General features: G+C 44.5%; 1 long non-coding RNA gene across 1 annotated transcript in view; it reads left to right on the forward strand.

Moving 5' to 3' along the window:
• Window positions 1-5284, forward strand: part of LOC148141809 (uncharacterized) — a 69074-nt gene extending 63790 nt beyond the window's left edge. Inside the window, exon 3 of the long non-coding RNA XR_015752516.1 lies at window positions 5175-5284. This is a non-coding gene — a long non-coding RNA (uncharacterized LOC148141809). The remainder of the gene's footprint in view (window positions 1-5174) is intronic.
• Window positions 5285-18172: the final 12888 nt, after the last annotated feature.

Consider the following 18172-nt stretch of genomic DNA (forward strand, 5'->3'; position numbering starts at 1 on the left):
ATCCGCCACTCCTCAGCCCATTGGCCCATCTGGTCAAGATCCTATTGTAATCTGAGGTAACCTTCTTCGCTCTCCACTACACCTCCAATTTTGATGTCATCAGCAAACTTACTAACTATACTAACTATGCTCACATCCAAATCATTTATATAAATGAAGAAAAGTAATGGACCCAGCACTGATCCTTGTCGCACTCCATTGGTCACAGGCCTCCAGTCTGAAAAACAACCCTCTTTGAGTCAGTTACCCTATCCATGCCCCTCATGATTTTGTAAACCTCTATAAGGTCACCCCTTAGCCTCCAACACACCAGGGAAAACAGCCCTAGTCTATTCAACCTCTCCCTACAGCTCAAATCCTCTAACCCTGGCAACATCCTTATCTTTGAGTCAGTTCTGTATCCAAATGCCTAGTTCTCCCTGTATTCCATGAGATCTAACCTTGCTAATTAGTCTCCCATGGGGAACCTTGTCGAATGCCTTACTGAAGTCCAAATAGATCACATCTACTGCTCTGCCCTTATCAATCCTCTTTTTACTTCTTCAAAAAACTCACTCAAGTTTATGAGACATGATTTCCAATGCATAAAGCCACGTTGACTATCCCGAATCAGTCCTTGCCTTTCCAAATACATGTACATCCTGTCCCTCAGGATTCCTTCCAACAACTTGCCCACCACTCTGGTCAGGCTCCCAGTCTATAGTTCCCTGGCTTGTCTTTACCACCCTTCTTAAACAGTGGCACCACGTTAGCCAACCTCCAGTCTTCCGGCACCTCACCTGGGACTATTGATGATGCAAATATCTCAGCAAGAGGCCCAGCAATCACTTCTCTAGTTTCCCACAGAATTCTAGGGTACACCTGATCAGGTCCTGGGGATTTATCTGCTTTTATGCGTTTCAAGACATCCAGCACTTCCTCCTCTGTAATACGGATATTTTTCAAGATGTCACCATCTATTTCCTGACAGTCTATATCTTCCATATCTTTTCCACAGTAAATACTGATGCAAAATACTCATTAAGGATCTCCCCCATTTTCTGTGGCTCCACACAAAGGCCGCCTCGCTGATCTTTGAGGGGCCCTATTCTCTCCTTTGGATTCTCCTTAATTCTATTTGCCAAAATGATCTCATATCCCCTTTTTGACTTCCTGAATTCCCTCTTAAGTATACTCCTGCTGCCTTTATACTCTTCTAAGGATTCACTCGATCTATCATGTCTGTACCTGACATATGCTTCCTTCTTTCTCTTAACCAAACCCTCGATTTCTTTAGTCATCCAGCATTCTCTATACCTACCAGCCTTTCATTTCACCCTGACAGGAATCTACTTTCTCTGGTCTCCCATTAACTCATTTCTGAAGGCTTTCCATTTTCTAGCTGTCCCTTTACCTGCGAACATCTGTGCTCGATCAGGCTTTTGAAAGTTCTTGCCTAATACCGTCAAAAGTGGCCTTCCTCCAATTTAGAGTCATAGAGTCATAGATATGTACAGCATGGAAACAGACCCTTCAGTCCAACCCGTCCATGCTGACCAGATATCCCAACCCAATCTAATCCCACCTGCCAGCACCCGGCCCATATCCCTCCAAACCCTTCCTATTCATATACCCATCGAAATGCTTCTTAAATGTTGCAATTATATCAACCCCCACCAATTCCTCTGGCAACTTATTCCATACATGTACCACCCTCTGCGTGAAAACGTTGTCCCTTAGGTCTCTTTTATATCTTTCCCCTCTCACTCTAAACCTATGCCCTCTAGTTCTGGACTCCCTGACCCCAGGGAAAAGACTTTATCTGTTTTTCCTATCCATGCCCCTCATAATTTTGTAAACCTCTATAAGGTCACCCCTCAGCCTCTGATACTCCTGGGAAAACAGCCCCAGCCTGTTCAGCCTCTCCCTGTAGTTCAAATCCTCCAAACCTGGGAACATCCTTGTAAATTTTTCTGAACTCTTTCAAGTTTCACAACATCTTTCCGATAGGAAGGAGACCAGAATTGCAGGAAATATTCCAACAGTGGCCTAACCAATGTCCTGTACAGCCGCAACATGACCTCCCAACTCCTGTACTCAGTACTCTGATGAATAAAAGAAAGCATACCAAACACCTTCTTCACTACCCTATCTACCTGCGACTCCACTTTCAAGGAGCTATGAACCTGTACTGCAAGGTCTCTTTGTTCAGCAACACTCCCTAGGACCTTACCATTAAGTGTATAAGTCCTGCTAAGATTTGCTTTCCCAAAATGCAGCACCTCGCATTTATCTGAATTAAACTCCATCTGCCACTCCTCAGCCCATTTGGACCATCTGGTCCAGATCCTGTTGTAATCTGAGGTAACCCTCTCCGTTCTCCACTACACCTCCAATTTTGGTGTCATCTGCAAACTTATTAACTGTACCTCTTATGCTCGCATCCAAATCATTTATGTAAGTGACAAAAAGTAGAGGGGCCCAGCACCGAATCTTGTGGCACTCCACTGGTCACAGGCCTCCAGTCTGAAAAATAATCCTCCACCACCACCCTCTGTCTTCTACCTTTGAGCCAGCTCTGTATCCAAGTGCCTAGTTCTCCCTGTATTCCATGAGATCTAACCTTGCTAATCAGTCTCCCATGGGGAACCTTGTCAAATGCCTTAATGAAGTCCATATAGATCATGTCTACTGCTCTGCCCTCATCAATCCTCTTTGTTACTTCTTCAAAAAACTCAATCAAGTTTGTGAGACATGATTTCCAATTTAGAACTTCAACTTTTAGATCTGGTCTATCCTTTTCCATCACCATTTTAAAATTAATAGAATTATGGTCGCTGGCCCCAAAGTGCACCCCCACTGACATTTCAGTCACCTGCCCTGCCTTATTTCCCAAGAGTAGGTCAAGTTTTGCACCTTCTCTAGTAGGTACATCCACATACTGAATCAGAAAATTTTCTTGTACACATTAACAAATTCCTCTCCATCTAAACCCTTAATACTATGGCAGTCCTAGTCTATATTTGGAAAGTTAAAATCCCCTACCCTAACCACCCTATTATTCTTAGCAATAACTGAGATCTCCTTACAAAATTGTTTCTCAATTTCCCTCTGACTATTAGGGGTCTATAATACAATCCCAATAAGGTGATCATCCCTTTCTTATTTCTCAGTTCCACCCAAATAACTTCCCTGGATGTATTTCCGGGAATATTCTCCCTAAGTACTGCTGTAATGCTATCCCTTATCAAAAATGCCACTCCCCCTCCTCTCTTGCCTCCCTTTCTATCCTTCCTGTAGCATTTGTATCCTGGAACATTAAGCTGCCAGTCCTGCCCATCCCTGAGCCACATTTCTGTAATTGCTATGATATCCCAGTCCCATGTTCCTAACCATGCCCTGAGTTCATCTGACTTCCCTATTAGGTCTCTTGCATTGAAATAAATGCAGTTTAATTTGTCAGTCCTGCCTTGTTCTCTGCTTTCTCTGCCCTGACTGTTTGACTCACTTCTGTTCTCAACTGTACCAGTCTCAGATTGAAATCTTTCCTCACCATCTCCCCAGGTCCCAACCCCCACCTTATTAGTTTAAATCTTCCCGAGCAGCTCTCGCAAATCTCCCTGCGAGTATATTAGTCCCCTTCCAATTTAGGTGCGATCCGTCCTTCTTGTACAGGTCACTTCTACCCCAAAGCAGCTTCCAGTGGTCCAAAAATGTGAATCCTTTTCCCGTACACCAGCTCCTCAGCCATGCATTCATCTGCTCTATCCTCCTATTCCTGCCCTCACTAGCTTGTAGCACCGGGAGTAATTCAGGTATTACTACTCTTGAGGACCTCCTTTTTAAATTCCTGCCTAACTCTCTGTAATCTCCCTTCAGAATCTCAACCTTTTCCCTTCCTATGTCGTTGGTTCCAATGTGTATAATGACCTCTTGCTGGCCCCTCTCCCCCGTGAGAACATTCTGCACCCTCTCTGAGACATCCTTGATCCTGGTAGCAGGGAAACAACACACCATTCTGCTTTTTCGCTGCTGGCCACAGAAATGTCTGTCTGTACCTCGGACTAGAGAGTCCCCTAAGACTATTGATTATTTGGAACCTGATCTATCTCTCATTACATTAGAGCCAGTCTCAATACCAGAAACTTGGCTGTTTATGCTATATTCCTCTGAGAATTCATCACCACCTACATTTTCCAAAACAGCATACTTGTTTGAAAAGGGGATAGCCACAGAAGACTCCTGCACTATGTGCCTATCTCTCTTCCTGGAGTGACTTTATCTGAGACTTTCTCCCCTTCCTATAACTGCCATCCATCACATCCCCTTGCTCTTGTAAATTCCTCATTGCCTCTAACTGCCTCTCCAACCAATCCATTAAATCTGATAGGATTTGCAACCAACGGCATTTATTGCAGATATAATCCTCAGTAATCCGTAAACTCTCCCTAAACTTCCACATCCGACAACAAGAGCATATCACTCTACTAAGGGCCATTTTTGCTTCTTTTAATTTGCAGACCCAGAAAATAGCACAGTCTTATTTCTCTACAAAACACTGCTCCAGGTTACATTAATACTTATGGCTTATATTTTAAGTTTATTCAAGAGACATAATTCTAGGTGGGTTGTGCTTCAGCGGGTCGGTGTGGACTTGTTGGGCACACTGTAAAGTAATCTAATCTAATCTAAAGTAATCTAATCTAATATAATCAAGAAAGAACCCACTCTACTCACTACTCCAGCCTTATTTTAAGGCCATGCTTAAAATCCACTTTTCTGCTTCTGTGCTGTGATCGCTCCCAGACAGGTTCCCCCAAGATCAGTTGTGAAGTTCACTGTTTTTTAATTTTCCCAGATGCACTCTGATGTCACTAAAGGGTTAATTTTGACTTTGACAGCAGATATTGAGTCAACCACCCATTATACAGCTCTTCTGTTTTCATTTCAATTGCAGTTAGAGGAAATTAAATCAGAGAGAGATGTAAAATGAGATAAATCAATATTAGTCATTTTATGCTTTTAGCTGAAGTCAAAAAATGCTTCCAACATTCTCAGATATCAATAACATTTCTCTAATTTTGAAACTGGTTTAAAGTAACAATTCACTCTATCTGTTTGTTCCTTTCACCAACCATTCTATTGCCAATATTTCTATCTGAATTGTCTATCCATTTTAATGTCTATTATCTTAGATTCATGCAGCCTGTTTCTGGAAATCTGTTTAAATTGGTTGCAATACCTGGGACTGCTCATGTCCATGGAGTTATCCTTCAACAGGTTACTATGTGAATAGGAGGACGGGACAAAACTGGCCAAAACGAAAAGAAGCCAAACTGATTCATTGCTATGATATTCATTAAACATTTAAAAAATTTGCCTTCAATAAACATTGTCACCTTAGTATCTGAACTCGCATAGCAATATCTTTGCTCTGCAACGGCAGTATAGAATGTCATTTTCAAGCAGTGAACAATATCGGTTACTGTTTATCTGATCATATCCATCTCAGCTAATGATATGACTTTTTTTCCTTTATTTATTCATGGGATGAGAGCATTGCTGGCTGGGCCAGCATTTATTACCCATCCCTAATTTGCCTGGAGAGCTGTTAAGAATCAACTACATTGCTGTGGGTCTGGAGTCACATGTAGGCCAGACCAGGTAAGGATGGCAGATTTCCTTCCCTAAAGGGCATTCGAGGACCAGATGTTTCTTTTCCCCCCAACAATCGACAATGGATTTATGGTCACCATTGGACTCTTAATTCCAGATTTCATTTTAATTCAATTCAAATTCCACCATCTGCTCTGATGGGATTGAAACTCATGTCCCCAGAACATTACCTGGCTCTTAGGATTAACAGTCCGATGATAATAGCACAAGGCTATTGCCTTCTGCCATGACTATGATGTGCAATGTACACAAAGAAATCGACTCTCCCTTTCCTCTTACCTAGTCCCTTTTTTTCAAAACGCACTTTCTCTTGATATCCTGACTGATAGAGCTCCCTCAAACAACCCCATCAATCATAGGTGGAGCAGCTTACCAACTTATTTCTGAGTGCTGAATCTTGCTACATACTGCATAACAGCTGCTACACTTGCTCAGCATGGCACTTTTCCAAACTTAAATTCATTGGACCCTGTCTTCATGTCAGCGGCGGTTGCCTCTTCCCCTGAAGATTTGCCTGACCTAACACAATTGTGCATTCATTTTGGGATCTTCCACAATGTCTCCCAGGGATCTACATTGGAGCAGAATAGGCAGGGAACTATAAGGACCCATCCCATTTTATGATATGAATAGCATATTCAGGTAAGTTTAAAGGGCCCGGTTTCAAGGGTGAACTCAGGCATGGATGGGCGAATGGTAACTGATTAAGTTAGTCCATGTGTAATTGAATGAGTTGCATAGTGGAGTGAGGAGGGTGGTGAGTGAGGTGAGTAGTGTGTGAGGTGAGTGGTGACTAAGATGGGTGTGTGTCACAGCCTCCTGGCTGCTAAAACACAAATAGATTTTAAACTTGGCCAAACAGCAAGGGATGCTGGGTAGATTGGCCAAGTGAAACTCTGAAATCACAAAACCCAGACAGCAGGCACAGCACAAACACAGCAGTCAGATGCTAATGACATTAGCATAATATAAAAGGCAACAGTTATTCTGCAGGCAAATGTGATGATGCTGCTCCTTTAACAAGGTTGTGTTGACCTTGGATTTTTTCAAAGTGTTTTATGACACAGGTTCCAGAATGTCTGGCTCGATCTACTTGAAGAAGCTTTTAAGTTAAAAACTAAACACTTGTAGTGGGCAGCATGGTGACTCAATGGTTAGCACTGCTACCTCACAGCACCAAGGACCCAGGTTTGATCCCAGCCTTGGGCAACTGTCTGTGTGGAGTTTGCACATTCTCCCGTGTCTGTGTGGGTTTCCTCCCAGTAGTCCAAAGATGTGCAGGTTAGGTGAATTGGCCATGCTAACTTGCCCATAGTGTTCTGTGGTGTGTAAGTTAGGCGTGTTAGTCAGGGAAAATATAAAGTAATAGGGTAGGGGAATGGGTCGGAGTGGATACTCTTCAGACGGTTGGTGTGGACGTTTTGGGCCAATTGGCCTGTTTCCACCCTGTAGGGATTCTTTGAATGGAAGGGGAGTAGTCAGTTTTCCCAGGCCAGCTTTTCTCTGGTTTGATTTGGTTTGGATTTCAGCAGCCTGGCTGTTCAGAGAAAACAGTCAGTCCATTTTGAGGCTGCTGATCACAGAAACAGCTCCATGGAAGAAGGTGTTCTGTGCTGAATCTCTCTGACGTTTCTCCTATAAGACCCTGTGTTTGCTTTACCTTTTGAGCTAAGGGGTATTTATGGGGATTGTTGCAAGCAGTTGGAACAGCATCATTAAGTTGGGGCAGTCTGTTGGGCTTTTGGGTAGGTTATGTTATTCTATATACTGTTCCTTTTGTTTGTGTTTCATTCAGTAATCCAGCAAATAAATTCTGTTTTGTTTAAAACTCAGTGGTTGGGCCAACTGCATTACTCCTGGAATATTCAATATACACCTGCTTAAAACAACCAGTAAAGTTAGGGTCCGGGCTGATTTCTTGAAATGTTTTGAGGGAGTCTGGCCTGGTCCATATCATACACCGTCAACAACTCAGCCACTAAACAAATGAGACTCCGGAGACAAAGGCACCAGGTCCTGCTATACAAAGAAACTAACAGGAGCATGTCTTCTAAATGCATGTCTTCCAAAACTTCAAGAGAGTGAGGGGGCAGAGCTGAGTATGGTGGCCATCACCAAGGAGAAGGTGCTAGAAAAAATGGAATGGCCTGAAGCTGGATATATCACCTGGACAGATGGACTACACCCCAGAGTCCTAAGGGTTGAAAAGACAGTGGAAGCGTTAGTGGTGATCTTTCAGGAATCGCTCGGGTCAGGGAGGGTCCCGGAGGGTTGGAAAATCGCTAACATGACACCCCCTGTTTAAAAAGGGAGATGAGGCGTTCTTCTCGGGGAACATCTCTGGTCCACATGCACCAACCAACCCCACTGCCCTGTGACCAACTCCCCCTCCCGTTCCCCCAAGGATATGCAAATCCTGGGCCTCCTCCATCGCCAAATCAAGGCCACCCACTGACGTGAGGAAGAACGCCTCATCTTCTGCCTCGGGAGCCTAAAACAACACAGCGTCAACTTTGACTTCACCAGTTTCCATATCTCCTCATTCCTCACCTCATCCCAGATCCAACCCTCCAACTTGGCACTGCCCTCTTGACCTGACCTTCCCTGTCCATCTTCCTTCCTAGCTATCCACTCCACCCTCCCCACCCACCTATCACAATTACCTCCTACCTGCATCCACTTACCTCACCTACTTTACCCCCAGCCCCACCCCCACCTTCCCCCAATTTATCTCCCAGCCCCCTCCCCCTCCCCCTCCACATTCCTGATGAAGGGTTTATGCCTGAAATGTTGACTCCCCTACTCCTTGGATGCTGCCTGACCTGCAGTGCTTTTTCCAGCACCACACTTAAAGAGGTACTAGGTAATAGGCTGTGGGCGGCACGGCGGCACAGTGGTTAGCACTGCTGCCTCACAGCGCGGGTTCAATTCCCACCTCAGGCGACTGTCTGTGTGGAGTTTGTACATTCTCCCCGTTTCTGTGTGGGTTTCCTCCAGGTGCTCTGGTTTCCTCCCAAAATCCAAAAATGTGCAGGTTAGGTGAATTGGCCATGCTAAATTGCCCGTAGTGTTAGGTGAAGGGGTAAATGTAGGGGAATGGCTCTGGACGGGTTACGCTTCGGCAGGTTGGTGTGGACTGTTGGGCCGAAGGGCCTGTTTCCACACTGTAAGTAATCTAAAAAAAGGTTTGTAGTGAGTAAAATGGGCAGTGAGGTGGGTAGTGAGTGAGGTAGGTAGTGAGTGAGGTGGATAGTGAATGAAGTAAACAGTGAGGTGGGTAATGAGTGAGAAGGGCAGTGAGTGAGGTGGGCAGTGAGTGAAGTGAGCAATGATTAAGGTGGGCAATGATTGGGGTGGGGAATGTGAGGTGGGTGATAGGTGTGGTGGGTGGTACGTGAAGTAGGCAATGAGAGAGTGAACCGGTACTGTGTTGTAGTCAGGTGGTGCCAGTTGGTGCAGTCAGATAGTTGGCAGCTATTTGGGTCTGGCTGAGCAATGGTCAATGGGTGGGAGGTGTTGTTGGGTAAGGGAGTGGTGGCAGCTTGACAACTGGAGGGTCATTGAGTTTAATTGCAGCCAAGCTTGGTTCAGATGGGGGAGGGCCAATTGAAAAGCAGGATGGGAAAGTTGTAGTTGAATGGTATGATCAGGTTAGGGCATATTCTGGTGGGTAGTCAATTGGTGCTTTACATGGCTGTTGGAGGACGTGTGGGATTAGTTGCCCAGTGTTCAGTGGTATTAATTGTGGTCAGTGGTGATAATAGTGGTTAATGATGATAATTATAGTTAATGCTGATAATAGTGGTTAATACTGGTAATTGTAGTTAATGCTGTTAATTGTGTTCTGTACTGGTAATTGAGATTAATGCTGGTAATAGTGGTTAATGCTAGTAACTTTGTTCAGTCATGGTAATAGCGATTAACACTGGTAATTGTGACCAGTGCTGGTAATAGTTGTTAATGCTAGTAATTGTGACCAGTGCTGGTGTTTGGGATTAATGCTGGTAATAGTGGTTGTAACTGGTAATTGTGGTCAGTGTTTGTAATTGTAAATAATGCTGATAATTGTGGTGAGTGCTAGTAATTGTGGTCAGTGGTGGTAGTTGTGATTAATGCTAGTAATTGTGGTTAATGCTAGTAATTGTGGTTAATGCTGGTAATAATAGTTAATGCTAGTAATTGTAGTCAGTGCTGGTAATTGTAGTTAATGTTGATAATCACAGGGGTTGGTTTTAGAGTTAGCCAGGTGTTAGACCAGGTTCTTATCTGTCTGACATTTCCTGATGAATCATTGAATTTGCCTGATTCTAGCTCAGACTCAGATGATTGAACAGAGTTCCAGGGCAATTCTCACAGAGGCCCCTAACCTGCACTGGGTATCCAGTTGCTGTTGATCTAAAGGCTGGAGTACTTGGGCCAGAGCTATGAGGAGATCTGAGATTACTTTCAAAGGTCGAGCAGTGTTTTTGAATCTTCCTTATAGTTTGGCACTGTCTGTTCAAGTAAACGTACACATTTAATTCATATCAGATGCCCATTACATCTGTAGCTGAAAGATATGCATCAAAGAATTGTGACAATGCCTCTATGTTCCATTTACATTTTGATTGAATGGTTGAGCAAAATGATGGAATTATTTTTGCACATTACCCAATTTAATCACACCTTGGAGAACGGTTGTTTCTGATTGACTGATGTGAGTAAAGATCAAGACAAACAACTTAGCATTTGATTTTTAGGCTAGGAATGCAAGCAATCACCAAGCAAATCCCCTGTGAAAAGAGTTGTAGAAGAGAGGCATATAAATCATTGAAAGGCATTTGAAATGTCATGAGAAGGAAGTACACACTGATTTGCAAAAGGAGCTTGAGAGTGAACAGCCTCAATTTATAATAATCTGTCACATTGCTTTTCAATCACCAAACATGTTTACTGTTGTGGTGCTAGTCCATTTTTAATTGTGCCTATTTTCCTCTTTGACAGGAATATGTTAATCTGTCAGTTAAGCTTCAAGGAAAGGTCTTTCCAATTAAGTTTGTTTAAGCTGATCGTTCAGATATTGAGTTGAGGCATGAATTCCAAATTGGAACTTTTGCTCATCAGTCTGCCTTGGTACTCAGCCTGATCAAAATCTTGATGGTGAGATCATTGAGGTACAAAGGACAAAGGGAAGTACAGCACAGGAACAGGCCATTTTATTTAGCATGTACAGAATCACAGAGCCAAGCAACAGCCTAGTCAGTGGCTATACGGAGATCTTTAAGGCCATCTTCAAGGTTATCAGTAGCACACCCCTCGACAATGTGAGTTATTGTTTGGACATCGCCCCAGCTGTAGTCTGAGTAGTCCTGGGGATCCCCCGTTTTGCTATAATGAGATTTATGTAAGAAAAAATGGTGTAAATAATCACATGATATCAATAGAAATAAAGACACCAAGTCTAGAATGAACATAAGATCTTATATACTACACTGGAGAACTATATTTGGGAACTTACATAAATGGATATAAAGAAAGGAGTGTTTCAATGCATCAGGAGAGGAAGAGCCTTATTTTGTGATAAGGAGGAAACAGCCTCAGACACCTGCAGCCCAAGAAACCCAAGACTGGTATCTCAACGTACAGGAAGCATTATTAGTATCAAGCACAAGATAAGGCATGCACTGAGACAGTGCAGCTACAGGGGCCCTCACCAGTTTAAAGGGCCCACTGTCACCCTAGAAGACTAAAGTTGGGTGTGCAAGACATGAGGTCCATGATGTGAGAGTGATTTCTGTGGAAATTACTAATTTGCCAATTACCTATTGCCAAACGTTCCATCCTCAGCTGTCATTCCTCACTTTGTTTTATACATAGAATTCTGACAGTGCAGATGCAGGCCATTCGGCCCATCGAGTTCACCCTGACCCTCCAAAGAGCATCCCACCCTGATCTACCCCACCTCTATAATCCTGCATTTCCCATGAACAAGCAACTTAGCATGTATATCTTTGGAGGAAAGCAGAGCACCTGGAAGGAATCCACACAAACTCCACCCAAACTGTCTCCTGAGGCTGGAATCAAGCTCAGAACTCTAGCGCTGTGAGGCAGCAGTGCTAACCACTGAGTAACCAGGCTGTCCCTGTGGTGTGTTTAGACATGTGGCAAGGGGCTGAGGGAAGGAGTGCTACAGATGAGGTGCTACAGATGATTGAATAAGGCAGGCAGGGTGACCACAAATCAGCACTCTTGTCATTGTCCACCCTATACCAGGGAAGGAGATGGTCCTGTTTGCAAACCAAATTCAACAAAGCTGCATTTGTACAACCCAGCTATCATGGAATCAAAAGACATCCACCAATATGAGCTAACATTTCACTTATGGGAATTAATTCACATCCCAAGGGTCATTATTAAATTTTATCTTCTGTATTCTGTGACAATACTTGGGAAGAATTCCCCAAAAAGGTTGGAAAATCAATAGCAGCAAGTTGTAAATCTTAGCTTGGAGTTGAGAGAGTGCAGTCTTAATGGAGAGTTAAGTATTTGTGTATCTTAATCATTGGTTAAAAATCACACAACACCAGGTTATAGTCCAACAGGTTAAATTGGAAGCACACTGGCTTTCGGAGCGACGCTCCTGATGAAGGAGCGTCGTTCCGAAAGCTAGTGTGCTTCCAATTAAACCTGTTGGACTATAACCTGGTGTTGTGTGATTTTTAACTTTGTACTCCCCAGTCCAACACCGGCATCTCCGAATCTTAATCATTGGTGTTTAATATCTTCATTAATGATCCATATCTAGAGTCCTAAGGACAGTAGCTACATTTGTACATAGCTCGCTCCATCAAAATGGAGCAGGCTAAGTTACAGGAAGATTTGAAGGTACATGGGGATTGCATAGAAAACATAGCAGATCAAATTCAATGCAGCGGAACGCATAGTTCTTCATATGGAGACAAAAAGGAATCTAGGGAGAGGTTCTGCATTAAATGTAAAAATAATAATGAACATGGGAAAGGAAGCAAATTTGGGTTCCTTATTGATAACAAGTTGAAGCGAATGGATTATGTTTGCTGGCAGTGAGCAAAACAAATCAGACCTCAGAATGCATTAAAAGGACAATATGGATTTAATATAGTGAGGTAATCTGCCATGTTATAAATAGTTGGTACAACTGCACATAGAGTATATCATGCAGTCCTGATTGCAACAATATAAAATGATATTGTCGGATGATAAAAGGATAAAGAAATAATAGTGAACAGAAAGAAGGGGTAATAGGATGCTGAGGAAGATGGTGGACACAAGCACTGTGAACGAAAGTGCATTATATTTCTTGTAGAAAAATAATTTCTATTGTTGGAGAGGAACTTTTGGAGTCCAACCGATAGTGGAAAACAACATAAATATACACTGTATAGCTCTTTCAGAAACAATGGGTTCAACAGCTTCCTTCTGTACTGTGAAAATTCTATGATCCTGCTTTAAAAAAAAGAACTGTTTAATTTCAGTATCTACACTCTAAGGCATTAAATCAAAATTCTGGGTTAATAATTTTGTTTAGGATGAGATATTTATTTATGATAAGCTGAAGAAAAAAATGTTTATATTCACCTCACATTTGTAAGCTGTGCTCAGCTAGACCCTGACTACAGTAAATGAACATTTCACTGTCATTAAAGGTTCAATGATAGAGTAAATCTCCCTGAGAAAGGACCATATCATAGCAATCAGACCTCAAATATCAACCATGGGTCCAGTGTTGGAGGCAAAAGATGTCTTTTATGATCATTTAATGAATGGAAAAAAAACCACCAAGAGTTTTGGACATTGAGGAGCAATTTACAAGCATTAATTTCTCTTTGATATTATGAAACCACCAGCGAGGCATGAAAATAAAAACGTCAATGACAGAGATAAAGGAAGTTTAAAGACTGGAAACAAATTCAACCCAGTTTTGTAAAATGATTGGTAATTACAGTTTGATCTTTGAAATTCCACAGCTTTCAGTGTCATTAAGATGCAATTGTGTCAGCTGTATGTAACATTACTTTGGTAGATTCACAGTAGTAGTTCAATCATATTATCTGCCTGAGTGCTGCATGCAAGAAAACGAGAAGTTGTTTCCACCATGCTACATGCACAAGACATCGCCAATATTATTAGCGCTTTCACACACATAAGAAAGGTATGCATTCAAATGTGACGGTGACAAAGGTAAACCGGCTCTTCTCATCCTTCTGAACCTATCTAAAACCTTTGACACAGTTCACTGCATGACCCTCATTCAACACCTCTCCACTATCGTGCAGGTAGTCTCATCTGGCCTCATTCTTGTCAATCTAATCAGAGTCAGAGATCACTTACAATGGCACCTTTCCCTGCTTCCACATCATTCCCTTTGCCGTAGGATCTAACCTTGGCATCCTCCTACTTCTCATACGTATGCTGTCCTTACTCACATCATCTAAAGCATGGCATTAGTTATCATATACACTGCTGTTGGCCCAATCTAGCTCACCACCAGCTCTCCCACTGCTGTTACTAAATTACCAGGTTGCTTATCTGCCATCCTGTGCTGGATGAGCAGAAATGTGAGAAAATATGAAATAGTTCACTTTGGAAGGGAGAACAAAAGAACAGAATATTATTCAAATGGAAATAAACTGCAACATAAAATGACTTGTGGGTATTTATGCATGAAACACAGAACACTAGCACACAGGTAATCAGGAAGGCTAATGGAATGTTGGCCCTTATTTCAAGAGTTTGGAGTATAAGAGTAGGGAAAACTTTCTGCTTGTGTACAAGATGCTGGTGAGACTACATCTGGAGTGCTGTGAGCAATTTTGGCTCCTTTATTTAAGGAAAGGCATAATTTTATTGGAGGCAGTTCAGCGCATGTTCACTAAGATGATCCCTGGTATGGAGGGACTATCTTATGAGCAAAGGCTAATCATTGGAACTTAGAAGAATGAAAGGTGAACTCATTTAGAGATATAACATTCTTAAAGGGCTTAATAGGGTAAATGCCGGGAAGATGTTTCCCCTCAGCGGAGAGTCTAGGACCCGAGGGTAGAGTCCAGTAGAGAGTAAGCTGAGAAGGAATTTCTATCTCAGAGGCTTGTGAGTTCTTGGAACTTGTTGTCAGAAAGCTGAAGGGAGGGAAGAGTCCTTGTGTAGATTTAAGCTGAGATAGATGGATCCTTGATCAGCCAGGGAATCAGCGGTTATGGGGAATAGTCAGGAAAGCGGATATGAAGAAAGTCGGAGAAAGTGAGGACTGCAGATGCTGGAGATCAGAGTCAAGAGGGTGGTGCTGGGAAAACACAGCAGGTCAGGCAGCAACCGAGGAGCAGGAGAGTTGATGTTTCTGGCATAAGTCCTTCATCAGGAATGTGGGGTGGGAGGGGTGGGGAATGTGGGCTGAGAGATAAGTGGGACGATGGGGATGTGGCTGGGGGGAAGGTGAGGGGATGGGAAATGTGGGCTGAGAGGTAAGTGGGATGGTGGGGATGTAGCTAGGGGAAAGGTTGGGGGTAGGTCTGTGAAATAAGTGGGATGGTGGGGATGTGGCTGGGGGGAAGGTGGCTGGGAAGGCAATAAGGCAGGTGGGGGTGTGAAGGTGATAGGTCAGACCGGAAGGTGGAGCAGGTAGGTTGGGAAGGAAGATGGACGGGTAGGACAGTTCGAGAGGGCGGTGCCGATTTGGAGGGATTGGATCTCAAATGAGATGGGGGGAGGGGAGAGTAGGAAACTGGTGAAGTTGACGATGAAGGAGATCGGATCAAACAGGACCAAATTGAATGGTGCAGCAGGTTCAAGGGGCCAAATGGCCTCCTCCTGTCTCTGTTTCTTATGGTCTTAAGTGTTTTGTAAATAAATATTGAGAAGGCTGAAGCCAACTCTATTTCCTAACTTCTGGCTGCATCGGTATCCCCAACCCAGCAAGAAGCTGAGATTAAGGCCATATGTTCTCAACCTTGGTGACACATTTAATCATTAAATGTGCTGCTGTCCACATTTTTGAGCCATCAAAAAGACTGTCTGCTTCTGCCTCAGGAACATCAATTGATTTTGTGCCTGTTTCAGCTGATCTGCTAAGGAAAGCCTTGATCACTGCAATTCGGTAGATTCTCCACATTCCGCATTCTCCCTTAAAAACTCCCTTAAGGTCTACCAAAACCTTACTGTCTGTGTTTCCCCTCGCAGTGGGTCCTGTCTCCCTAATGTGGATGTGTTCACTGACTAGCTGAATGGTTGCTGGACAAACAATTTCTAAGGTGGCTTGGAGTACAGGGAAATCTGGCAGTCTGGATAGAAGATTGGTTGGCCCATAGAAAACAGAGGATGGTGGTAGATGGGAAGTATTCAGCCTGGAGCTCAGTGACCAGTGGTGTACTGCAGGGATCTATCCTGGGACCTCTGCTCTTTACCAATTTTATAAATGACTTGGATGAGGAAGTGGAAGGGTATGTTCGTAAGTTTGCCGATGACACAAAGGTTGGTGGAGTTGTGGAGAGTGTGGAGGGCTGTTGTAGGTTGCAACGGGACATTGACAGCCCTCTGCTCCAATACCAACCTCACCATCAAGCCAGCGGATAAACGGGGTGCAGTGGTAGTCTGGCGCACTGACCTCTACACCGCTGAAGCCAAACGTCAACTCGAGGACACCTCTTCCTACTGCCCCCTCGACCATGACCCCACCCCCCATCACCAAACCATCATCTCCCAGACCATACAGAACCTCATCACCTCAGGAGATCTCCCACCCCCAGCTTCCAACCTCATAGTTCGGGAACCCCGCACTGCCCAGTTCTACCTCCTTCCCAAGATCCACAAGCCTGAGCACTCTGGCCGAACCCATTGTCTCAGCATGCTCCTGCCCCACTGAACTCATCTCTACCTGCCTCGACACTGTCCGATCCTCCCTAGTCAAGGAACTCCCCACATACGTTCGAGACACCACCCACACCCTCCACCTCCTCCAAGACTTCCGTTTCCCCGGCCCCCAACGCCTCATCTTCACCATGGATATCCAATCCCTCTACACCTCCATCTGCCATGACCAGGGCCTCCAAGCCCTCCGTTTTCTCCTCTCCAGACATCCACAACAGTACTCTTCCACCGACACTCTCATTCGTTTGGCCGAACTGGTCCTCACCCTTAACAATTTCTCCTTCGAATCCTCCCACTTCCTCCAGACCAAAGGGGTAGCCATGGGCACATGTATGGGCCCCAGCTATGCCTGTTTCTTTGTTGGCTACGTAGAGCAGTTGATCTTCCGTAATTACACCGGCACCACTCCCCACCTCTTCCTCCGCTACATTGATGACTGCATTGGCGCCACCTCGTGCTCCCGCGAGGAGGTTGAGCAATTCATCAACTTCACCAACACATTCCACCCTGACCTTAAATTTACCTGGACCATCTCTGACACCTCCCTCCCCTTCCTGGACCTCTCCATCTCCATTAATGACGACCGACTTGACACTGACATTTTACACAAACCCACCGACTCCCTCAGCTACCTGGATTACACCTCTTCCCACCCTACCTCTTGCAAAAATGCCATCCCGTATTCCCAATTCCTCCGCCTCCGCCGGATCTGCTCCCAGAAGGACCAGTTCCACCACAGAACACACCAGATGGCCTCTTTCTTTAGAGACCGCAATTTCCCTTCCCACGTGGTTAAAGATGCCCTCCAATGCATCTCGTCTACATCCCGCATCTCCGCCCTCAGACCCCACCCCTCCAACCGTAACAAGGACAGAATGCCCCTGGTGCTCACCTTCCACCCTACCAACCTTCGCATAAACCAAATCATCCGCCGACATTTCCGCCACCTCCAAAAAGACCCCACCACCAGGGATATATTTCCCTCCCCACCCCTTCCGCAAAGACCGTTCCCTCCGTGACTACCTGGTCAGGTCCACGCCCCCCTACAACCCACCTTCCCATCCTGGCACTTTCCCCTGCCACCACAGGAACGGTAAAATCTGCGCCCACACCTCCTCCCTCACCTCCATCCAAGGCCCTAAAGGAGCCTTCCACATCCATCAAAGTTTTACTTGCACATCCACTAATATCATTTATTGTATCCGTTGCTCCCGATGCGGTCTCCTCTACACTGGGGAGACTGGGCGCCTCCTAGCAGAGCGCTTTAGGGAACATATCCGGGACACCCGCACCAATCAACCACACCACCCCGTGGCCCAACATTTCAACTCCCCTTCCCACTCTGCCAAGGACATGGAGATCCTGGGCCTCCTTCACCGCCACTCCCTCACCACCAGACGCTTGGAGGAAGAACGCCTCATCTTCCGCCTTGGAACACTTCAACCCCAGGGCATCAATGTGGACTTCAACAGTTTCCTCATTTCCCCTTCCCCCATCTCACCCTAGTTCTAAACTTCCAGCTCAGCAGTGTCCCGATGACTTGTCCGGACTTGTCCTACCTGCCTATCTCCTTTTCCACCTATCCACTCCACCCTCCCCTCCCCCACTCACCCATTGTACTCTATGCTACTTTCTC

This window comes from Chiloscyllium plagiosum, unplaced genomic scaffold (genome assembly GCF_037043375.1).
Source record: "Chiloscyllium plagiosum isolate Xiang-an unplaced genomic scaffold, Cpla_swu_hap1 HiC_scaffold_32, whole genome shotgun sequence".
In the NCBI taxonomy this organism is placed as follows: domain Eukaryota; kingdom Metazoa; phylum Chordata; class Chondrichthyes; order Orectolobiformes; family Hemiscylliidae; genus Chiloscyllium; species Chiloscyllium plagiosum.